Source organism: Tamandua tetradactyla, chromosome 1, assembly GCF_023851605.1.
Source record: "Tamandua tetradactyla isolate mTamTet1 chromosome 1, mTamTet1.pri, whole genome shotgun sequence".
NCBI classification, from domain to species: domain Eukaryota; kingdom Metazoa; phylum Chordata; class Mammalia; order Pilosa; family Myrmecophagidae; genus Tamandua; species Tamandua tetradactyla.
Window position 1 is genome coordinate 168838091 of NC_135327.1, and position 26297 is coordinate 168864387.

General features: G+C 36.8%; 1 protein-coding gene and 1 pseudogene across 1 annotated transcript in view; both read right to left on the bottom strand.

The window, feature by feature from the left end:
* Nucleotides 1-26297, bottom strand: part of ZNF800 (zinc finger protein 800) — a 235708-nt gene that overhangs the window by 200754 nt on the left and 8657 nt on the right. The gene's annotated exons all lie outside the window — the stretch shown is intronic.
* On the bottom strand, nucleotides 24009-25380 carry LOC143681645 (transmembrane protein 135 pseudogene; annotated as a pseudogene).

Sequence of the window (26297 nt, forward strand, 5' to 3'; positions counted from 1 at the left end):
GATGCAGACTGGGTATCGAGGTACAGCACTGTCTTTCCCCAATCGAGGTACAGCACTGTCTTTCCCCAATCGAGGTACAGCACTGTCTTTCCCCACAACTTGCTGAGACCTTCTAATCTTATAATGCTTAAATTGGGGACACAAAAATGGTATGAACAATAAGTCTAGCAAAGCATATAAATAGGAGGCCTTCAGGGATTCAATCATCAAAAATGAGGAAAGAATTAAATAGAACCTGTCAAGAGATGACAGAGTGAAGAAATAAGTTATAAAAATATGTAAAAGTTTTTAATGCCAGGAAGAAAGAGGAAACATTAGGCTAGAGTGAATAATAACAGGATTAGATAAAATTAAGAACTGAAAAAATCACAGCAAAAATTATTTAAATGGTTTCTTTGAAATATCTCTTACCATTTGCCTTTATATATTACTGCACAATTTATAGTGGCATTGTCCCTATAGCAGTGTCTTACATAGGTTAATGTTCTTCCTTAAAGGCCTTTTAGTCATGGTATAGCTTAAACTAAGATTCCTTACATAATATTGTAGCACGGTGGTGCCCAAATTTTGCTACACATGAGATCACTTGGGTAGTTATAAAAATCCCAGTGCTAAGGTGGCATCTATACCAATTTAATCAAGATATCTGTGATATAAACTACACATCAGCATATTTTACAGATCATCAGGAGATTCCAATCTGCCACAAAGTTTGGGAACTACTGGCATCGTGTGCAAAGGTAAATGCTGGGAACTATATTGATTACAGAATTCATCTGATTAAAATATGTTAAAGAAAACCTACCCACAAGTTCTAACAGCCGAGTTAAATCATCTCACTTCTACATAGTAAGAGGCCAGAGTTGTGACACTTTAAGCAGCAAAAAATATGAAGTTGAGAGAGCAAGCACTCAGGAGTATAAACTGGTGAATTAGAACACAGGTTCAGGTTGGGGAGGGAAACTTTGTTGGAACGTTGTAAGAACTGACTCCACACTTGCTGAAAATAAATTGAATGTCTTTTTTGTTTAATTGTCTTTTTATGGAAAACAATGAAGAATGAACATACTCTGTTACCACATGAAATAAGTTGCATCAAACATTGTTTTTATCCCTAATCAGTGTTGGTTTTAACTCAGATTATCAAATCCTTTTACAGTTTTTTTTCATTTCTTTCTTCCTTTCTGACAAAGTATTTATTAATATCCTGCATATAATAACTTGGAGAATTTTTTTGAACCATTATAAATTTCAAATTTTATATATGTACACATATACATAAGTGAAAAATGTAGTTGTGTGAATTTGGAAGTGACTTGAAAAGCCAAAAAGCTTATTTCATTTGAAAAGCATATAATAAATCATATTGTTATGGGAATATATAATATATATCAACAAAAATAAATAATAAAAAACATATTGTTTGGCATTTGAAATTAAATTTATAATTTATGCTTATTTGTTCTATACAAGAGACCAAAGATTATTTACTTCCTCTCAAATATTTTCTTTCATCAAAAGAAAACCTGATGCAAGGTGACATCATTAACATAGTGACGTAAGACATCCGCTAAAAAAGCCTCCTCAGAGATTCAAAGAGAAGACAAATCCTACTTGCTTATAACTCTGGAAGATGGAAAGACTGGAGAAGGACTTCATGTATGTGAATCAAAGAAAAAGGAAATATCAAGCAGAAAACTTCCATACCTGACTCATCCATCAGTCCTCTTCCTCTCCCTCACTCAGGCCCACATAGCTTGGGAGTTGCTAAGAGGCAGCAGCCCAGGTCCCTCTCACCTCCCAAGAGGGATCCATTTTCTTAGGCCACTCACAGCAGTGAGTTAGGCCCCACACTTATCCAGGCACAGGGACCCAAGACCACAGAGGGTCAGGGTAGAATATAAGCCTCTGAGGAGTGCAGCATACAAAAGGGCTGTCATTGGGGGAGAGAAGGGGAGGGGGGGAGGGAGAGAGAGAGAGATTGACCACACTAGTGGTGTGCTCACTCAGTCCAGTTACTGTCAGCTGGACCACTTAAATGCAAAGTGGACTTTTCCGGATTGACCTCCTCTGCTTTCCTGGAGTGGGATACCTTAACAGGGAAGAAACCTGAAGCAGAAAAGCCTCACAGAGGGGAAAAAAAAAAAAAGTGGGGATTTAAACTGAACTGCTGTAAAACAGGAGGATCCCAGAACTGCAAAGAAATGGAAAATGGGGTACTGAGTGAAAGAGAGATTTTAAATAAATCATAGGAGCTGGGGAGAAAATTCTGCACAAAAGCAGATAGAACAGATCAAAATTCCTAGAGAATGAACAAAGGAAAAGAAGTTTTCTACTGGAGGTGAAACATAAAAAGTACAATTTAAAAAAATGTACTGCCTATCTAGGGCAAGAAGCAGATAAAAAAGAGCTGAGAAAATCTGATCAGTTAAACTCAGGCTATTCTAGAGGTCTAAAATAAGTTCGGCCAAGCATCAAAGAAGAGCCTTAACACAAAGCCAAACAACCATAAAGCCTTAGACAAGAAGAAGAAACTGACTTTCAGAGTTAACTCACCAAGATAATCAGATGTCTAGACATTAGCAAAAAAATTACAAGGCATGCTAACAAATAGGAAGATATGGCTACATCAAGGGAACAAATTAAAACTTCAGAGGAGTCACAGAAATTGGAACTAATCAAAGAAGGTCAAATAAATTTCCTATATCAATTCAAGAAGATGAAGGAAAAATATGCATAAAGAGATAAAAGATGTTAAGAAGACAATGTGTGAGCATAAAGAAGAATGTGAAAATATAGAAAGAAACATAACAGAAATTAGAGGATGAAAGGTAGAATAGTGGACATTAAAAATACACTAGAAGCATTCAACAGCAGATTCAACAGACAGAGGAAACAATCAGTGAACTAGAAGACAAGACAATTGAAATCATACAATCAGAAGAACAGATAGAGAACAAAAAAAATAGAGTGATGTCTCGTGGTTTTGAATGACAGCATGAAGCACATAAACATACACATCATGGATGTCCCAGAAGGAGAAGAGTAGAGAAAAGGGGCGGAAAGAATATTTGAGGAACTAATGGCTGAAAATTTCCCAACTCTTATGAAAGAGGTAAATATAAATGCCCAAGAAGCACGACATACTCCAAACAGAATAAATCCTAATAGATCTACTCTAGGATGCATGCTAATTAGAATGTTAAATGCCAAAGATAAAGACAGAATTCTGAAAGCAGCAAGAGAAAAGCAATTCATCAAATACAAGGGATCCTCAATAAGACCAAGTGCTGATTTCTTGTTAGGAACTCATCATGATGAGTTTGCCATGGTATAATATATTTAAGATACTGAAAGAGAAAAACTGCCAGTCAAAAATACTTTATCTGGCAAAACTGTTCTTCAAAAATAGGGAGAATGGGGATGCAAGGGTAGTTCAGTGGTAGAATTCTTGCCTGCCATGAGGGAGACCCGGGTTCGAGTCCCAGTCCATGCACTTCCCCAAAAAAACAAACAAGCAAACAAAAGAACAAAAATTCAGCAAGTAATGCTGTAATAACAGGCTACTCACATGGAAAAATAATGAAGTGGGCCCCACCATACAGCATACAAAAAAAGAAATAGGGAGAGGTTAAAATATTTATACAAAAGCAGAAACTGAGAGAGTTTGTCAAAAAAAAGACATGCCCTAAAAGATTTACTAAAGGGAGCTCTGCAGGATGAAAGGAAGACAGGAGAGAGTAACTTGAACAGTGTGAAAAAATGAAGATCTTCATTAAGTGTAACTAAATGGGTAAATGTGAAACCCAGTAGTACTGCTTCCTCAAAATACAACTCTACTCCTATAGTAGTCAGAATATAGTTCAACAAGAAAAAGACATATATCCTGATAAAGGACATACAAAATACAAAGGGGTAAAGTGGGATAAAATCAACATAAAGTGGGGAAGCAGAAGGATATAGGAGCAGAGAATGTTTATGCTATTGAAGCTAAGTTGGTATCTTTTCAAATTAGTAAATTATAGCGGTAGGTTGCATAATATAAACTCCAAGGTAACCACAAAGAATGCATTTTAAAAATATACAGAAACAGAAATGAGAAAGGGATCAGTCAGAAAGAATACTAAAGATCAACTATAAAGGAAAAGAAGTTGTAATGAAGGAAAAGAGAGGACCCCACCCCCCCACAAAAAAGATACAACGTATAAAACTAAAGGATTAAATTGGCTGAAGTAAATACTGCCTTAGCTTAATGGATTAAACGCCCCAATCAATAGACACAGATTGGCAGAATGGATTATTTAAAAATGATCCAAGTATATGTTGTTTACAACAGACTCACCTTAGAAAACAAAGACACAAATAGGTTGAAAGTGAAAGTTGGAAAAAGATATTCCATGCAAATAGTAAACAAAAAAGAGCTGGGGTAGCTATACTAATATCAGACAAAATAGACTTTAAGCTATTATAAGAAACAGAGAAGAACACTATATATTACTAAAAGGAGCAATCAACCAAAAAGAAATAATTATAAATATCAATGCATCTAAACATGGTACCCCAAAATACATGAGGCAAACAATGGAAAAACTGAAGGGAGAAATAGACATCTCTATAATAATAATTGGAGACTAACTGCCATCAATAGATAGAATATCTAGACAGAAGATCAATAAGGAAACAGAGAACTTGAATAATATGATACATGAGCTAGACCTAACAGATATATACAGAACATTACGTCTGAAAACATCAGGATATACATTCATCACAAATACTCATGGATCATTTTCTAGGATAGACCACATGTTGGGTCATAAAAGAAGTCTCAATACATTTTAGAAGATTGAAATTGTACAAAACATCTTCTTTGACTATAATGGAATGAAGCAGGAAATCAATAACAGGTGGAGAACTGGAAAATCCACAAAGATATGGAAGTTAAATAACATGATCCTAAACAATCAGTGGGTCAAAGAAAAAAATTCCAAAGTAAATTAGTAAATGTATTGAGGTGAATGAAAAGAGAACCCACCATATCAAAACTTATAGGATATAGTGAAGTCAGTGCTGAGAGGGAAATTTATAACCCTAAATGACTACATTTAAAAAGAATAAAGAGCTAAAATCTTACATCTAACTGCACACCTACAGGATATAGAAAAAGAAAGCAAACTAATCCCAAAGCAAGCAAAAGGAAAGAAATACAAAGGTTCGAACAGAAATAAATGAAGTTGAGAATAAAAAAGCAATGGAGAGGAATAACAAAACCAAAAGTTGGTTCTTTGAAAAGATCAATAAAACTGACAAACCCTTAGCTAGATTGACACAAAAGAGAGAAGATGCAAATAAATAAAATCAGAAACCAGAGGGGTGTACATTACTGACTCCATAGAAATAAGAAGGATCATAAGAGGATACTATGAACAACTGCATTCCAACAGATGAGAAAACCTAGATGAAATGGACAAATTACTAGAAACACACTATATTAGTTAGGGTTCTCTAGGGAAACAGAATCAACAAGAAATATTCATGAATATAAAACTTATAAAAGTGTCTCACGTAACCATGGAAACATAGAGTCCAAAATCTGTAGGGCAGCCTGTGAAGCTGACGATTCTGATGGAGGGTCTGGACAAACTCCACAGGAGAGGCTCGCCGGCCGAAGCAGGAAGCCTGCTCTTCTCCTTAAAAGGCTTCCAGTGATTAGATTAAGCATTGCTCATTAAAGAAGACACTCTCCTTGGCTGATGACAAACGGAATCAGCTATGGATGTAGCCACGTGATCATGATTTAATTCTATGAAATGTCCTCATAGCAAAAGACAGGCCAGTACTTGCCCGACCAGACAAACAGGTACCACGACCTGGCCAAGCTGACATACGAACCTGACCATGACACACATGAACCAACCTACACTGACTCTAGAAGAAATATAAGACCTCAGCAGACCAAACAGCAGTAAAGAAATTGAATCAGTCATTGAAAATCCCCCAACAAGGAAAAACCCAGGCCAGATGGCTTCACAGATGAAGTATTCCAATCATTCCAACAAGAATTAATTCCAATACTCCTCAGTCTCTTCCAGGAAATTGAAGAGGACGGACCACCACTTAACTCATTCTATGAGGCCAACATCACCCTAACCCGAAAACAAGATAAATACACAAGAAAAGAAAATTACAGCCCATCTTCTCTTATGAATATAGATGCAAAAATTCTCAACAAAATAGTGGCAAGTTGAATCCTACAGCACGTCAAAGGAATTATACACCCCGATCAAGTGGTTTTTATCCCAGATATGCAAGGGTGTTTCAACTTAAGAAAATAAATTAATGTAATATACCACATTAAAAAAATAAAGAAAAAATCCATGATCCTCTCCATTGATGTAAAAAAGGCACTTGACAAATCCAGCATCCTTTCAGAATAAAAACATTGGAATAGTATTTTTTAAAAAGTAAACTTCCTCAAGTATGATAAAAACGTATATGAAAAACCCAAAGTTAACATCATATGCAATGGTAAAAGACTGAAGGCTTTCCCTCATCTAAGATCTGGAACAAGACAAGGATGCCCACTAGTCACCGCTGTTATTTAACATTGTACCAGAAATTCTAGCTGAAGCAGTTAGGCAAAAAAAAGAAAAGAAAGAAAAGGCATCCACTTGGAAAGGAAGAAGTCAAAATTTCACTATTTGTAGATGGGATGACCCTATATATATAGAAAGTCCTCCAAAAAATCTACAACAAAGCTACTAGGGCTAATAAACAAATTCAGCAAAGTGGCAGGGTACAAGATCAATGAACAAAAATCAGTAGTGTTTCTATATACTAGTAATAAGTAATTCGAGGAGGAAATCAAGGAAAAATTCCATTTATAATAGTGACTAAAATAATCAAATATCTAGGAATAAATTTAACCAAGGACCTGTACATGGGTAACTGTAAAACATTGCTAAAAGAAATCAAAGAAGACCTACATTAAGTGGAAGGGCATTCCATTTTCATGGATTCGAAGACTAAATATCATTAAGATGTCAATTCTACACCAAATTATTTATAGATTCAATGCAATCCCAATCAAAATTCCAACAGCTTACTTTGAAGAAATGGAAAACACAATCTGCAAATTTATTTAGAATGGCAAGGGGCTCTAAATACCTAAAAACATCCTGAAAAAGAAGAACGAAGTTGGAGAACTCATACTTCTGACAATAAAGGATATTACAGAGCTACCATGCTAAAATTAGCATGTCATTAGCACAAAGATACATATATTGACCAATGGACTTGAACTGAGAGTTCAGAAATAGACCCTCAAGTCTATGGCCAATTGATTTTTGACAAACTGCCATGTCCACTCAACTGGGTAAGAACAGTCACTTCAACACATGGTGCTGGGAGAACTGGCTGTTCATATAAGAAAAAAGAAAGAGGACCTAATCTCAAACCATATATAAAATTACTTAAAATGGATCAAAGATCTAAATATAAGAACCAGGACTATAAAACTGCTAGAAGAAAATGTAGGGAAGCACCTTCAGGATCTTGTGTTAGGCAATGGTTTCTTAGACTTTACATCCAAAGCACAAGCAATGAAAAAAAAAAGATAAATGGGACCTCCCCCAAATCAAAAATTTTTGGTCATCAAAAAACTTTGTCACAAAAGTAAAAAGACAACCTACCCAACAGAAGAAAATATTGAAAAGTCACATATCTGATAAGGGCTTAAGACCCAGAATACATAAAGAAATCCTACAAATCAACAACCCAATTCAAAAAATGGGCAAAAAGATTTGAAAGACCTCTCTCCAAAAAAGATATACAAATGGCCAGAAAGCATATGAAGAGGTGTTCAATAGCTATTAGGGAATAGTTATTAATAGCTATTAGGGAAATGCAAATCAAAACCAAAATGAGATAAAACTTCACATCCACTGAAATGATTATTATTAAAAAAACAGAAAACTGCAAGTTCAGATAGGATGTAGAGAAATAGATACACTTGTTCATTGCTGGTGGGAATGTAAAATGGTGCAGTCCATGTGGAAGACAGTTTGGTAGTTCCTCAGTAAGCTAAGTATAGAATTACCATATGACCCAGCATTCCCACTACTAGGTATACACCCAGAAGAATTGAAAGCATAGACTAGAACAGATATTTAAATGCCAATGTTCATAGTGGAATTATTCACAATTGCCAAAAGATGGGAGCAACCCAAGCATCCATCCACTGATGACTGGATAAACAAAATGTGACATATATATGGAATATTATCTTCCCATAAAATAGAAATGAAGTCCTGATGTGTGCAACAACATGAATGAACCTTGGAGACATTAAGCTGAGTGAAATAAACCAGACACAAAATGGCAAATATTGTATGATTTCACTGATATGAATTAATTACAATAAGCAAACTCATAGAGTTAGAGTCTGGCATTCAGGTTACCAGAGGACTGACTGAGGTTAGAGAACAGGGAATGGATGTTTAATTTGTACTGACTTTCTATTTATGTTGATTATAAAGGCTTGGAGATGCATGGTGATAATGGTAGCACATTATTGTGAGTGTAATTAACAGCACTGAATTATATAGGTGAATGTGGCTAAACGGGGAAAACTTAGGTCTTATATGCCACTAGATGTGATAGTTATGTTCAGGTGGCAACTTGGCCAGGTGATGATGCCCCATTGTTCTGTTACTGTGGTCTTAAATCATGAGCATGTGAAATTTATCTATGGCTGATCTATACGGCTAAGGGGAGTGTCTTCCTCAGTGAGTGATGTTTAATTTAATTAGCCGGAAGCTTAAAAGAGAGCAAGATCAGAAGGGAGCTCAGCAGCTCAGCATACCTTATTTCAGCACTCAGAGCTCAGACCCAGACGTTTGCAGATGCAGAAAGGAATCAGCCCGGGAAAACCATTTGAAGCTGGGAGGGAAGCCCAGCAGATGTCCACCGTGTGCCTTCCCATGTGACACAAAACTATAAGAACTATAAATCTGTAACTAAATAAATTCCCTTATTAAAAACCGATCCATCTCTGGTGTGTTGCATTCTGACAGCTTTAGTAAATTAAAACACTAGAACCAAACTTAAAAGATAAAACACAGGACTATATAACAGAGTCAACCCGATTATAAACAATGAATTATAGTTAATATGTAAGTATATATATATATATATATGTATAAGAATGTTCTTTCATAAATTATAATAAATGTACAACACTAATACAAGGTTCTATATGGGGAAAAGTACACCTAATGTCAACTATGGATGATAGTTAATAATATATTTTAATAATCTTTCATCAGTTGAAACAAAGGTAACTATTGTTAAAAAAAAGTACAATTACAAAAAAGTGCTATCATCAATTGTAACAAATATTCCACACCAATGTAAGGTGTTGGTGGTGGCATGGTGTATGGAAATCCTGTATTTTATGCACGATTATTCTGTTAACCCAAAACTTCTCTAATCAATTTTTTTTAAGAAAAACTTTTGTGTTTCTATCCCATTGTTCACTATCTCTAACCCTTCACTCTAGCCCTATTCATGGCCCCTACCACTCGGTGACAAGACCTTTCCCAGACCACAAAGGTAAACTTAGCCACCTAATTTGGGGTAGAAGCAAGATCAGGATCTCCCACAAATGGCCATTCCCAGACTACCCTGTTGGATCTATCTTTGGGAAGTGCAGGCCAGATCTTCAATCCTGGGTCTCCTGTTAACCCTGTCAGGTCTGAGTTGGAGCTGCCATTCCCACTAAACAAACAGGATAGGAACTTCCTTTCCAGAACTGCCTGACTTTTGTGACCCAGTGATTCAGGGCTAACAGCTGATATATAATCCGCCACCAGTTCTAAGCCTCTTCATTTGAAGGCCATCACATCACCTTACCATCACTTCCACATCCTCTCTATTGATGTCTACCCCTGCCAGCATTAAGTTCTGCTGACATTTAGATTTTATTTGTGCTCCATATCCATAATCCTGTTCATATTCTCAGCAATTTCAGTATCTATGTTAATAACCACCTGTCTCTTCAATCCCAGCTTCTTACTCTTCTTGACTTCACTGAGTTTTCCACCCCCAGATGGCCCACATCCTGGATGTCACCATCATATGGCACCAAAACATATCTAAGAACTCAGAGTTCTCCCAGAGAAACAAATAGCAGCTAACTACCCATTCTCATTAGTTATTTCAAATGGCAATTATTGGACTCCAAATGTGTGCTCTGCACTGGGTGTGTAACAATAACCAAGATACAGACAGTCCTGCCTTGGTGGGTGTCACCAACTTTTTTACACTCTCATACCCTGCAGCAGACCTGGTTTTCTTCTCCCTCATCAGATTTCTGCTCCTCTCCACATTTTAGTCCCTTTCTAAAAATACAGCATTCCCTGCACTTAAATATATATGTTTCTTGGGCTTGAAAGACAAATACCAAGAATAACGTTCCACCTCCAGAAATTGATATTTTCTAATTACAGGGAGAAGGAAGGTGGTGTTCTTGCTGCTCAACAATCATTTAATCTCTTCATATTTACTTTATTCCCCCAACTATTCCAACTTCTTCTCTATACTCATCAAGTCCTCAACCTCACCAGTTGTTTGGCCTCTGACAGAAGCCGTCCAGTGTGGGCTCTTTCACTTCTCATTTTCCCCATGGGCCATTTGTTTTTGACTCCTCTCCTCTGACCCTTCCCTCCAGTCTAAAAGGAAAAGGAAAAAAAATGTATTCTTCCTCCTCTCTACACCAAACAGTAGTCTATCCTATCTGCAGCAGCTGCTTCTTGCATTCTTCCCTAACTAATAACCATTTAAAATGCACATGGGGGAAAGGAGAGCACAAATTAAATATCATTCAATATGTACATATTTATAGATGGAAATACATAAAAAAGCTATGAAGGGTAAACATTAAACCTCTCAGTATTCAAAGGTCAATATTGTTTACCTTTGGGTAGTTGAATGAAATTTATTGGAGGTAAATTTTTACAAGAAGAATGTATTCATGGATTATGTGTATAAACAAACAAAATGATTCCATTTTTAGAACAGTTTTACATGATTATGGATTTTAAATAACAGCAGAACTATACTGTCATATTTACTTGGCAATGATTTTAACCAAAATATCTTGCTTTATCCCAGCATGACCCTTGCCTAGCACTTTTCTAACCACATAATTCTTAATTAACATTTCCCCTACCTATGGCTTAACAGAGCTATCTGAGTTGGATATAGAGATTTGGGAGTCATCCACCTGCAGGGGGTAAATGAAGCAACTGAGAGAGATGAGATAATCCTGGAAATGTTTACAGATAAGACGAGAAGTGATGCAAAGTCAGAACTGGGAAGAGCATTGGCTTGTAAAAAGAGTGCAAGAGTCATACCTGAGGGACAAACACAGAAGCTATCTGCAGATTTTGTCACCGTCTGCCATTCCATTCTTCTATTCCCATGACTTCAGTGGCAGCATGCTGTCCTGTTTCCCTTCTGACTCTGTCTCTGTCCCTCACATTTGCCTAGGGCTAAAGTTTCACAATGAACAGACCACTGGTGACCCTTGTTGGAATGTCTTCAGTAGAGTGGAAGCTCAGAAACCAGAGCAGGTAAGTAGGACGTGAATATTAGAAGAGCAAGTGGGGATAGTGCACATAAATTCAGAAGACTTAGCAGTAAGAGCAGGGAGAGAGAAGAAGCTATGGAAAGATGTAGATCAACATTTCACTTTTCAACTTTGGGGCTACTTAAGCATACTTAAATACTAGTGGCCAGGATATGACTGACAGGGAGAGGAGCTTCAAATTGGCCTGCATCCCTAGGACTCTAACAAAACACATTCCAAAAGATTACAATGGACTCTCTAGTCACAAAATCCACTGGCCTTTCCTTACTTCATGCTCCCCAAATTTTCTGCATTTAATGACGGTGATCAGACCCTTCCTTAAAATTCTCCCTTGGATTTCTTTACTTTGCTATTCACATGCTTTTCTGTCTTCCTCCTTTTCTGGTCCTGATCCCACTGCCTAACAATGTTTATTCCACAAGGTGGATGTCCTTGATCCTTGAGATTTTTTTCTATACACTCTCTAATCCCACAATCCCACCACAGCGATTTAATCCTCCCTCTCTTTCTTAATAAGGTGCAAATCCCTAGGTACATGCCCAACTTTTCACTCATGATTATTCACAGGTTTTCAACTTCCAACATAATACCTCCCATGCTTATTACCTTGTCCAAAATAACTATTATCTTTTCTACTCAATCCAACTTTCTTTTCAGACACTAATTTTCTTATTTCTCTTATTTATAATTTTTTCACAGCCACCTCTTCCTCTTTGTTCACACCGCAAGGCCTCATTACTGGTTGCTGTCTGTGTTCCTGCTTCCTTCCTTTCTTCTTTCTTCTTTCTTACTTCCTTCTAGCTTTTATTCCTTCCTTCCTCTTTCATTGAATCATATTTACTCTTTTTAAATATATATAACAGCTTTATTTAGATTTATTTAGATATAAACATATAATACTATTTAGCATTTAAAGTATACAATTCAATTGTTTTAATGTATTCACAAAGTTGTGGAACCATCACAGTCACTTACATGACATTATCTTCACTCCAAAAAGAAACTCCACACCCAGTTGCAGTCATTCCCAATTTCTCCCCAATGTCACTGGCACTGGATTTGCCACCTTCTATGGATTTGCCTATTCTGGACATTTCATATAAATGGAATACTTGGCCTTTTGTGTCTGTCTTCTTTCAATCAACACAATGTTGTTTTTTTTTAATTTTTATTAATAAAATCAATCAACATACAATGTGAACATTCTTTTTTTCATCACACAGTTGTATATTCATCATTATGATCATTTCTTAGAACATTTACATCAATTCAGAAAAAGAAATCAAAATAAAACAGAAGAAAATTCATACATACCATACCCCTTACCCCTCCCTTTCATTGATCACTAGCATTTCAAACTAGTAAATTTATTTTAATACTAACACAATGCTTTATAATTAATTATTTGTTATTAGAGAAGTGATAGCTTTACAGAACAATCAAGCAGAAAATGGAGTTTTTTTAACTGCTCAAGACACTGCTTTCAAGTATTTGTATAAACCTAGAAGTGTGATTGTCAGATTGTGAGATAACTCTTTATTTAACATTCAGAAAAACCATCAAACTCTTTTCCGTAGTGGCTGCACCATTTTACATTCTCACCAACAGTAAATGAGTGTTTCTATTTTTCCATATCCTCTCTAACACTTGTAATTTCCCTTTTTTAATGGTAGCCATTCTAGTGGGTACAAAATGATTTCTTGTGGTTTTGATTTGCATTTGCCTAAAGGCTAATGATGTTGAGTATCTTTTCATGTGCTTTTTGGCCATTTGTAAATTTTCTTTAGGGAAATGTCTATTCAAGTCTTTTGACTATTTTTTAATTGGGTTGCTTGTTTTTTTGTTATGTGGTAGGAATTCTTTTTATATATATTCTATATATTAAACCCTTATCAGATATGTGGCTTCCAAATATTTTCTCCCATTGAGTATGTCTTTTTACTTTGATGATAAAGTCCTTTGATGTGCAAAAGGTTTTAGTCTGTGAAGTCCCACTTATCGTTTTTTTTTTCATTGCTTTCATTGCTTGGGTGTATAGTCTAAGAAACCATTGTCTAACATAAAGGTCCTAAATATGCTTCCCAATTTTTTTCCTCAATGAGTTTTATAGTTTTGATCCCTAGAATTACATCTTTGATCCATTTTGAGTTAAATTTTGTATATGTTGTGAGGTAGGTGTTTACCATCATTCTTTTGCATTTCCTAGCACCATTTGTTGAAAAAAGTATTATTTTTCCAATTGAGTGGAGTTGGTACCCTTGTCAAAAATTAGTTGGCAGGTGTAGCAAGATGGTGGTGGAGGGAGGTGTAGAATTTAGTTAGTCCTCTAGGGAAGATAGTAAATAGCCAAGAACTGTCTGGAACAACTATTTGGGGGAAATCTGTGACCAGACATACATCATACACCAGTCTAGAAAGGGTGAAAGGGCTGAGATCACACCCTTTCTAGACTTCCCACCCGTGGAGGCCAGAGCTTCTCCCACTGACACAGCAGACTATTTAGGAGACACTTCCTTCTGGGAAAAAGAAGCAGTCTCCATTAGGAGCAAGGAATGGTAGTTCAACCAAGCTCCATTTGAGGTTTGAATGAACAAATCTGGGCTGCTGAATACAAACTCTGAGCACAGATAAACACAGAGCAAGCACAAAAGGAACCCTAAGGTCTCTTCTGGCAGAGATGGGGTGGGGCTGACAGGAAGAAAAGAAAAACAAAGGTTTTGGAGCTGGCTGAGCTCAAGATGCCCCCCAAAAAGGGGCACATAGAGTGGCACCAATTCCAGCTCCTGATTGGCACACTCAGGAGCCTGGAACTAGCTTTAAAAAGGAATTTTTTTAAGAGTATTCTTAGTAGCCCATTAAAGAAAGTCTCAGACATTTTCAATTGTAAGCACTTACCCAGGCAAAGGCAGAGTTAAAGTATGTCTGAGACACAAAGTAACTAGTCAGGTGAAGGAGATAATTCCCTAAAAGGCCTATCTTCCCCAAGAAAAGAGGTGAGGGGCAGGGCCCAGCACAAGTTGTGGCTCTCATTTAGAGACTTCAGACCCCAGGGGCTGGAAAACAGAAACAGTTTAACCCCACATTCTACTTCAACCTCTGGCTTAACCTTGCTCCTGGAAGGGATAGGGACTGCTGGGAATTAAAGGCACCACATTACTTTATACTTGTGGAGGGTTGTCGGCTGATAAGCACAACCTGCTGGGCAGGATGAGCAAAGCACAGAGACAAGAGACTTCACAGGAAAGACTGGCAATCTGCTGGGTCTCATCCTCAGGGAAACTTGATATTGATTACACCCCCTTCTTGAGACCTGGGCCAGACTTGTCTGGGAAAATCTGATTGGAGTTAATCATATCTGGAGAGACCATCCTCAGAAAAAAAGGTTTCATATAGGCAGGGCAAGAACCAGAAAAACAAGAGCTAAAAAATTCTGATCAGTTAAGCGGAACTATGCTAGAAATCTAGCTGAACTGAATACCAAACAGCAGATACAGAACAAAGCCAGCCAACAAGAAACCCTAGGTGAAAGGGTGGAAACAACCTCTGAAAAAAAAATAATCAAGGAAATTAGATGCCTAGAACCCAGCAAAAAATTGTGAGTCATACTATGAAGCACAAAGATATGGCCCACTCAAAGGAACAAACTAACACTGCAAATGAGATACAGGAGTTGACATAACTGCTAAAAGATATTCAAACAAACCATCTAAATCAAATCAATGAGTTTACAGAAGAGATGGCAAAAGAGATGAAAGATATAAAGAAGACATTGGGGAAAAATAAAGAACTCGAAAGCTTGAAAAAACAAATGGCAGAACTTATGAGAATGAAAGGTGCTATTGGTTTGCTAATGCTGCTGGAATATAACATACCAGAAATGGAATGGCTTTTAAAAAGGGGAATTTATTAAGTTGCAAGTTTACAGTTCTAGGGCCATGAAAATGTCCAAATTAAGGCACCAACAAGAGGTTACTTTCACTCAGGAAAGGCTGATGCCATCCAGAACACCTCTGTCAGCTGGGAAGTCACCTGACTGGCATCTGCGATCCCTTGTTCCCGGGCTCCATTGTTTTCAGCCTCTGTTACCTGTGGGGGTTCCTCACTTGGCTTCTCCAGGGCTGGATTTCATCTTTGGCTTCTCTTGGTTCTCTTCAGTTTCTGACTTGCTTAGTATCTCATGGGAAGGCACACAGTGATGTCTACGGAGTCCTGCATCTCCAAACACCTGGGTCTCATTTTGACTCTAGGCTCTAAAGCAACTTCTCTCCAAGTGTTTGCATCTGAGGTATCTCCAAAATGTTTCCTCTTTTAAAGGACTCTAGTAAACTAATCAAGATCCACCTTGAATGGGTAGAGTGACATCTCCATCTAAATAAAAGGCGACACACACAATTGACTGTGTCACATCTCTAGGGAAGTAATCTAACCAACAGGTCACACCCACAATTGGGTATATCGCATCTCTATGGAAGCAATCCAATCAAAGTTTCCCACCCTAAACAATAGGTCTGGCACCACACGATTGGATCAGGATTAAAACATGGGGTACATAATAGTTTCAAACTGGCACATTACACCCTCTGGACCCAAAAAAAGACATGTTCTTTCCATTTACAAAATGTATTCACTCCATCCTGATATCATAAAAGCCTTAAACCATTTAAGCAGCAATAGAAATACCATGCCCATTAAAAAAAAAAATACAAAATCACATCTAAGTCAGTTACAGGCATGGTTTGTCCTAAGGCAAAAAACTTTCATCTGGACATGTGAAACTCAGAACAAGTTACCTGCTGCCAATATACAAAGGAGGGACAGGCATAACATATATGTTTCCATTGCCATAGGGAAAATTTGAAAGATAAACAGAGGTCCAAAAACCTGCAGGGCAAACTCCATTGAATTTCAAAGTCTAAGGGACATTCATCCTCAGGGCTTTAGAAAGTGACAGTCCAACCTATTCCAAGGGCCTTCACAGTGGCCTTGCTCTCTCCAAAGGCTGGGGTGAGGGTTACAAGACTGGGGCAAATTGGGGAGACCACATTTTCATTGACTACACTCTCCAAGCATTGAGGCCACAATCAGATTCCCTTCCATCTCCAGGGCACATGCTCAACCCCCTCAGAACAGTGGGGTGGCAGTAAGCCTCCCCCAAATCCCCAAGGAATGTGCTCTACCCTCTCTAAGGCCTGGAGCACCAAAACTCTTCCAAACAATGAGGCAGAAGTTTCTCCTTCTGCCTTCAGGGCAAACTCACTCTCTCCACACACAGATGGATTTGTTCACCTGGCCCAAGATTTCTTGGATTCAGACCTTAGCTTCAATGGTTTGGCCTTTATGTAATTTTTCCTTCAATCTGTCCCTTCTCTGTCCCTTTTAGTCCAGACTTGCAGTGATTCCATTCACACAGATCTCGCAAAAGATTTGTTGTTTTTTAGCACACAGAGATCAAAACCATCAGAAAATAGGTCTTTTCCAAAAACCTTTCTGAATAACTCCATCTCCAGTCTTGGCTGTTTCTGAAAAGGCTGGCTGGTTCCATATTTGGTTAAATCCTCACATGGGGCAATATTCTCCAGGGTCTCATATTCCAAAAGCTTAGAATGTTCCCAACTATCTATTTCTGGTTTCTTTGTATCCAGGAATTCAGTACTCAGCTTATCTCTTTCCTGTCACATTTTACTATAAGCTGCTGCAAAAGGCTGCATTTTCCACATTTAGTTTGGAAATCTTTTCAGCAAAGTATTCCAGGTCATTGCCTTCAAATTCTGCCTTCCATCCGACAGCAGTACTCAATTTTTCCAAGTTCTCTGCCACTTTAAAGTAAGGGTCTCCTTCCTTCCTGTTTGCAATGACACATTCATCATTTCTATCTAAGGCCTCATCAGAAGAACCTTAAGCATCCATATTTCTACCATCAATGTCTTCAAGGCAATCCAGGCCTTTCCTATTCACCTCCACACAATTCATCCAGAATCTTCCCCTTACTTCCCTCAAGTAAAAAACCATTCCAACAGATTGGGTATTTGCAAACCACAGCACCCACTTCTGTTTAGTTTGCTAATGCTGGAATGCAATATACCAGAAATAGAATGGCTTTGATGAAGGGGATTTGTTAAGTTATAAGTTTCAGTTCTAAGGCCTTAAAAATGTCCAAATTAAGGCCTCAAAATGTCAAATTAAGGAGGACATTGGAACTAGGAGCTGAAAGCAATGAAACTCAGGAACAAAGGGCAAACCTTCACTAAAGAAAATTTGATTCCTGGCTAGGGTTTCTCTGTCACATGGGAAGGCACAAAAAGGCTGGCCCTTTGCTCCTGCGTTTCATTGCTTTCAGCTCCTAGTTCCAATATCCTCCTCTCTGAGCTTCTGTCTCCAAGCATCTCTAGATATCTATGTCTAAGCTCTGTGTCAGCTCTTTTAAGGACTCCAGTAAATGAATCAAGACCCACCTTGACTGGGAGGAGTCACATCTCCATCTTATCTTATTCTCCTAATCTTGATTCAATATTGTAGCATGGGACTTTATGATTAGATTGTTTACATGAAGATGTGACACACCCAATTGTGGGTGTGAGATTAGATGGAGATCTGACTCTGCCCATTCAAAGTGAATCTTGATTAGTTTACTGGAGTCCTTCAAAAGAGGAAACATTTTGGAGTAAGCTCAGAGCCAAAAAGAGTCAACAGAGCCAACTAGAGACCCACAAATTTGGAGATGCAGAAAGAAAATGCTTTGGGGAAGCTGTTTGAAACCAGAAGCCAAAGGATCAGCAGATGCTAGCCCCATGTCTTCCCAACTGACAGAGGTGTTCTGGACCATTGGCCTTTCTTGAGTCAAGGTATCTTAACCTGGATGCCTTAGTTCAGACATTTTTATGGCCTTAGAATTGTAGACTTGCAACTTAAGAAATTACCTTTTTAAAAACTATTCCATTTCTGGTATATTACATTCCAGCAGCATTTAACAACCAATACAAAACACTTTCTCAGATCAGAATGGAATGAAGTTGTAAATCAATAACAGGTGGAAGGTTGGAAAATTCGCAAATATATGGAGGCTAAACAACACACTCTTAAACAACCAGTGGGTCAAGGAAGAAATTGCAAGAGAAATCAGTAAATATCTTGAGGCAAATGAAAATGAGAACACAACACATAAAACTTTATGGAATATAAGAAAGGTAATGCTGAGAGGGAAATTGACAGTCTTAAACACCTATATTAAAAAAGAAGAAAGAGCAAAAGTCGAGGAATTAACTGTTCACCTGGAGGAACTAGAAAAAGATCAGCAAACTAAGCCCAAAGAAAACAGAGGGAAATAAATAAGAAAGATTAGACCAGAAACAAATGAAATTGAGAAAATGAGAACAATAGATAGAATCAGCAAAACCAGAAATGGGTTCCTTGAGAAAAATCAATAAAATCAATGGACCCTTAGCTAAGCTGAACAAAGAGAGAGAGAGAGAGAGAGAGAGAGAGAGAGAGAGAGAGAGAGAGGACATAACTACTGACACTACAGAAATAAAGGAGATAATGAGAGAATACTATGAGCAAATATATGCTAACAAACTAAACAACTTAGATGAAATGGACGACTTCCTAGAAAAGCCAACCAACATTAACTTAATGTTGGGCAGAAATACAACACCTCAACAAACCAATCACAGGTAAAGGGATTGAATCAGTCATCAAAAATCTCTCAAAATAGTCCAGGACCAGATGGCTTCACATGTGAATTCTATCAAACATTCAAGAAAGAATTAGTACCAATCTTGCGCAAACGCTTCAAAAAAAATTGAAGAGGAGAGAAAGCTACTTAATTCATTCTATGAAGCCAACATCACCCTGATACCAAAGCCAGACAAGAAAAGAAAATTAGAGACCAATCTTTTTAACGAATATAGATGCAAAAATTCTCAACAGAATATGGGCAAAATGAATCCAGCAGCACATTAAAAGAGTTATACATCATGACCAGGTGGGATTTATTCCAGATCTACAAAACTGGTTCAACACAAGAAAATCAATTAATGTACTGCACCACACCAATAAATCAAAGCAAAAAAAACCATATAATCATCTCAATTGATGCAGAAAAGGCATTTGACAAAATTCTACATCCTTTCTTCATTAAAAAACTTCAAAGGATAGGAATAGAAGGAATATTTCTGAACCAAGGAATATATGAAAAAGGGAATACATGAAAAACCTACAGCTAGCATCATACTCAATGGGGAAAGACTAAAAGCTTTCCCTCTAAGACCAGGAACAAGAAAAAAATGCCCACTGTCACCACTGTTAGTCAACATTGTGCTGGAAGATCTAGCTATAGCAATTAAGCAAGAAAAAGAAATAAAAGGCATCCAAATTGTAAAGGAAGAAGTAAAACTTTCACTGTTTGTCAATGACATGATCCTATATATAGAAAATCCCAAAAAAACTACAGGAAAACTGCTAGAGCTAATAAGTGAGTACAGCAAAGTGGCAGGATACAACATGCAAAAATCAGTAGTGTTTCTATACACTAGTAATGAGCAGTCTGAAGAGGAAATCATGAAAATAAAATCCATTTACAATAGCAACCAAAAGAATAAAATATTTAGGAATAAATTTAACCAAGGCCACAAAAGACTATATACAGAAAACTACAAAAAAAAATTGCTAAAGAAATCAAGGAAGGCCTAAATAATTAGAAGGGCATACTATATTCATGGATTGGAAGACTAAATATAGTTAAGATGTCAATTCTACCCAAATTGACTTATAGATTCAATGCAGTACCAATCAAAATCCAAAAAACTTACTTTTCAGAAATAGAAAAACCAATAACCAAAAAAAAAAAAAAAAACAAATAGAAAAGAAAAACCAATAACCAAATTTATTTGGAGAGGCAAGGTACCTGAATAACAAAAAAATATCTTGAAAAAGAGGAATGAAGTGGGCAGTCTCATACTACCTAACTTTGAAACATACTGCAAAGCTACAGTGGTCAAAACAGCATGGTACTAGCATAAAGATAGATTAACTGACCAATGAAATCAAATTTAATGTTCTGAAATAGACCTTTTCATCTATAGACAATTGATCTTTGATTAAGTAGTCAAGTCAACTCAACTGGGATAGAGCAGTCTCTTCAATAAGTGGTACTTGGAAAACTGGATATCCATATCCAAAAGAATAAAAGAGGACCCCTATCTCACACCTTATACAAAAATTAACTCAAAATGGATCAAAGACCTACATATTAGAGATAAGAACATAAAACTTTTAGTAGAAAATATAGGGAAATATCTTAAAGATCTTGTGATAGGAGGTGGTTTCCTAGACCTTACACCCAAAGCACAAGCAATGAAAGAAGAAATAGATAAATGGGGTCTCCTCAAAATTGAACACTTTTGCACAGCAAAGAACTTTTTCAGAAAAGTAAAAAGTCAGTCTATGCAATAGCAGACAATAGTCGGAAAATATCCAGAATATATAAAGAGATCCTATAATTCCACAACAAAAAGAAAACAACCCAATTGAAAAATGAACAGACATTTTTCCAAAAAGGAAATTCAAATGGCTCAAAAACATACGAAAAGATGCTCAACTTCACTAGCTATTAGGGAAATGGAAATGAAAACAATGATGAGATATCATTTCACACATACTAGAATGGCCATTATATAAAAAAAGAAAACTACAAGTGCTGGAGAGCACTTGTAAAATGGTGTAGCCACTCTGAAGGCACTTTGACAGTTCCTCAGGAATTTAAATATAAAATTGCCATATGATTCAGCCATCCCATTATTATTCAAAGGAACTGAAGGCAAGGACACCAACAGCCATTTGTACCCCAGTATTTATAGTCGTATTATTCATGATTGCCATGAGATGGAAACAGGCCAAATATCCATCAACAGACAAGTGAATTAACAAACTGTGGTGTATATATATATATATACATACAATGGAATATTATGCAGCCATAAGACAGAATAGTCATGACCCATGCAACAACATGGATGAACCTTGAGGACATTATGTTAAGTGAAATTAGCCAGAAACAAAAGGACAAATATCATTTTATGATTTCACTAATATGAACTGACAATAATGAGCAAACTTTGAGGGTTAAAGTTGAGAACACAGGTTTTCGGCAAATAAAAAAGAGGGTAGAGATTGGGCATTTGATGCTGAAGGAATATGGGATTCCTTATTCCCATGGGAATGTTATTGTAATATTAATAAGGAATATTCAAATGGGATTCATTGTAAAGATCCAGAAATGGATAGCACAATACTATCTGATGGTAGCACAATATTGTAGGCACACTGAAAAAAGCTGAATGTGAGTATGGTTGAAGGAGGAAGGCTAGGGGCATTGATGACATCAAAAGGAAAGATAGAAGCCAAAAACTGGTACTGTACAACTTAGCAAAACCTAGAGTAGATAATGATGGTGATTAAATGTACAAATATAGGAAAGTTTTTACATGAGGGAGAACAAATGTATGTCAACATTGCAAGGCATTGAAAATGGGATGGTATATGGAAAAATACAATCAACGCAAACTAGGATCTATAGTTCACAGTAACAATGTAATATGCTTCCATTAATTGTAACAAAGGCAATATACCAAAGTTAAATGTCAGTTAGAGTGGGATGTAAGGGAGGATTATGGGTTCCTTGATGGTGTTGCTGTTTCTTATTTTTAATTTTTTTATTCTTTCTCTGCAAAAGAAATGGAAATGTTCTTATATAGAATGTGGAGGTGAAGGTATAGCTATATGATTATACTGGGAACCATTGTTTGTTTCCTTAGGATGGATTGTATGGGGTGTGAATGAAGCTGTTAAATAATAAACAGAAAGATACAAGTGCTAGAGAAAATGTGGAGAGAGAGAGATGTACCTATGCACTGTTGGTAGGAAAGTTGAGTGCTGCAGCCCCTTTGGAGAGCAGATGGTGTGTTCCACAGGAAGCTAAGTACAGAGTTGCCATATGATCCTGCAAACCCATTATTAGGGATATACTTGGAAGAACTAAAAACAGTGACACAAATGGACATTTGCATACTAGTGTTTATGGTGGCAGTATTCACAGAGTACAATGGATGCAGGTGGCCTAAGGTTACATTGACCGATGAATGGAAGAGTGAACTGGGGTATAAACATAGAATGGAACATTGAGTATCTGCAAGAAGGAATGAAATTGTTAAATAAGTCAGAAGAAAAGAAAAATATCATAAGGCTCACTAATATGGACTAACCATAATGTGCAAACTCTAAGAATTGAAAAATAAGAGCATAGGTTATCAGGGAATAGAACATGGGCAGAGATTGGGCAATCAATGAATAAAGACTACAGAAGGTTCAAAAAGTCTTATAGTAAAGGTTGCTAGATTATAAGCTCTTTCGAGCAGTCACAAATATTCTTGAGTTGTAACTGTTATTTTTAATGTCTGAGATGCTGAGCAATTTATGTGTAACCTGATCATTCCCTGGAACTGTTGATATCTGTGTGATACCTGAGACTCTGAGTTAGAGTATTGCAGCTATGAAAGTCATCATGACCCTATACAGAAACTGTTAAAGAAGCTGAAAAAGTGATCAGACTTCAATTAGAGATATGAATGAAGTCGGTCTGGTTAGGACTAAGGTAAATCAGAGTACAGGGTAAAGGATGATGTTATGTTTTAAAACTTCAGCTTCTGTGTGAGACCAAAGGAAGAAATGTTTATTTGGTATGAAATTTATATTTTCTACAGAACACTATCCAATTTAACTTGTATGGCCAGTTCATTTGAACACCATAATTACATGGAATGTTGAATGGGGCATGAGATCGTGTTAGTTTGTATAGGTTAGCACAATGTCCTGATACATCCCTTTGAGGGACTGGGGGAAGATGTGGAAAATTAAAATTCCCCACCTGGGGAATTGTTGATATTCTTGCAAGCATCAGGGACTAACAATTTAATAAGCCAAGCCCTTGATTTGGGGCTTGCCCTTATGAAACTTATTCCTGTGAAGAAGCTAAGCCTACTTAAAAGTATGCATTAGAGTCAACCTCAGAGAACCTCTTTTGTTGTTCAGATGTGGTCTCTCTCTAAGCCAACTTTGCAAATTCACTCATGTGGGACATGACTACCAGGAAAGTAAATGACCCTGATAATGTGGGACCTGACTCCTGGGGATGAGCCTGGCCCTAGCATTGTGGAATTAAGAAAGACTTCTTGACTAAAAGGGTGAAAAGAAATGAAACAAAATAAAGTTTCAGTAGTTAAGAGATTTAAAGTAGAGTCATTCTGGAGGTTATTCTTATGCATTATATACTTCTTCCTTTTTAGTTTCTAGTTAATCAGAATAGCTAGATGGAAACACCTGAAACTGTTGAATTATAATCTGTAGACTTGATTTCTAAAGATGATTTATGAAAAAAAACATCAAGGGCTTTTCAGTTCATGACAGCAAATTTGCCCTTTGTAAGCCTTAAAAGGAATATCCAGTAAGATGGTCAAAAAGCCCGAACTTCCATGACAGTTGCTTGGAAGCAAATTGCTGTCGAGATAGAATAGATGATAGTGTCTGCATGGGGAAAATAGGAAACCTTCCCTGCTTCAATGCCTTTGAAATACATTGTCTCTACCAGTTTGGAAGCTACATTCATGGAAATAGTTGTGCTTTTATAAAATATTATTGATAAACCTGCCAAAATCCAGCTATAATAGCAAGCAGCTCATCATCTGGGCTCCTGAGCCAGTATAGGAAGCAACTAGCACCCTTGTATATAATGACAAAACAGTCAAGAAAAGCTCCAAGCTAGAAGTTTTCTTAATTATAGAAAAGGGAAAGTAGCTAAGATGCCTGTGTCAACAGATGCCTAAATGCAAAGGGGATTCAGAGCTAACAGTGGATCAAGTACCCTACATTGAACATCCTGATGAAAACTTTAAGGCAATAAGAGATACAGTTATCTCCGTAGTATTTACAACATCTATGCCTTGGTCTATGCTTGCATACTGTATCCACAAATTTCGTTTTGTTCTTCTTGTTTTCTCTTCATTGCATTTTCTTATAGAGCAATTATACTTGTTCTTCTTATTTTCTCTTCATTCATTTTCTTTTGTTCCAATTTTGAATATACTGACTCTAGTGAGTAAGAATGTGTGGGAATGTCTTCCTTCCCTACAATGTATCTAAGTACAGAGAATTTAAATTTTTTCACATCATTTTTGCCCCTGAAAAAGAACATGTACATGTCAGCTGTAATGCAGAACAAAATAGCTTCTCCTTTTCTTAATGTTGTGATGGTTCCTCTTGCTACACCTATTCTGAACAGTGTTTTGTGGTCAAATTGGCCATATAAATAGTGAGAAGTCCTCGCCTGCTTTTTCTTTCTATTGGAATGGCCATATAAGATGCTGGCAAAATGGCACCAAACTCAGGACTCCATGAGTAGAATTTTCCAAGTGTCTTCCTTGAAAAGCAAAAGAAAGTTATAACAAGGCCCCATTAGCAGTCAAGAATGAAGTAGCTTGTAGGATCTCAAGGGGCAGTTTGTATAAATAATCGTCCAATTTTCATTTCTGGAGAATTGCTGCAATCAAGTACAGGGGGGCATAGATCTTAAGGGACTATTCTAGAGTACTTCCCATGAGTTGCCAGACAGAGACACCACAGGAAGTGTTATGGCTGATCTCATAACACTTATGAGGAGTGGACTTGCTGAGAGCTGCCATGACAAGTAGTCCCAGCATGCTTTCTTGATAAAAACTCTTAGAAAACTAGGAATAGAAAGAAACTTTCTCAACATGATAAAGGAAATATATGAAAAGCTCACAGCTAACATCATACTCAATGGTGAAAGACTGAAAGCTTTCTCTCTAAGATCTAGTACAAGATTAGGATGGCCAATATCATTGCTGTTATTCAGCATTGCAGTGGAAGTTCTAACTAGAGGAATTAGGCAAGAAAATGAAATAAAAGGTTTCCAAAATTGGAAAAAAAAAAGGTGTGATGTTTTGGTATGCATGGGATGTTTTGGGTGTTCTTTTTTATTTTTGGAATAATGAAAATGTTCTAAAATTGATTGTGGCGATGAATGCACAACTATATGATGATAATGTGAACCACTGGTTGTATACTTTGGATGATTATATAGTATGTGAATATACCTCAATAAAATTGCATAAAAATCAATTGTCCAAAGATGTGAGGGTTTATTTATGAACTTTCAATTCAATTCTTTTTTTCTATATGCCCATACTTGTGCCAGGGCCATGCTGTTTTGATTATTATAACTTCTTAGCAAATTTTAAGTTGGGAAGTGTGAATCCTCCTTCACTCTTTTTTTCAAGATGGTTTTAGCTATTCGGGTCCCTTACATTTCCATACAAATTTGAAGATTGTATTTTCAATTTCTGCAAAGAAGACTATTGGCATTTTGATTGGGATTGTGGTGAATCTGTGAATCTTTCTGGGTAGAGTTTACATCTTAATATTAAGTCTTCCAGTCTATGAACATGGAATATCCTTCCATTTATTTAGGTCTTCTTTGATATTTTTTAGCAATGTTTTATAGATTTTCATGTATATTTATATTCTTTATAAATATATTCTTGGTTAAATTTATCCCTAGATGTTTGACTTTTTTAGT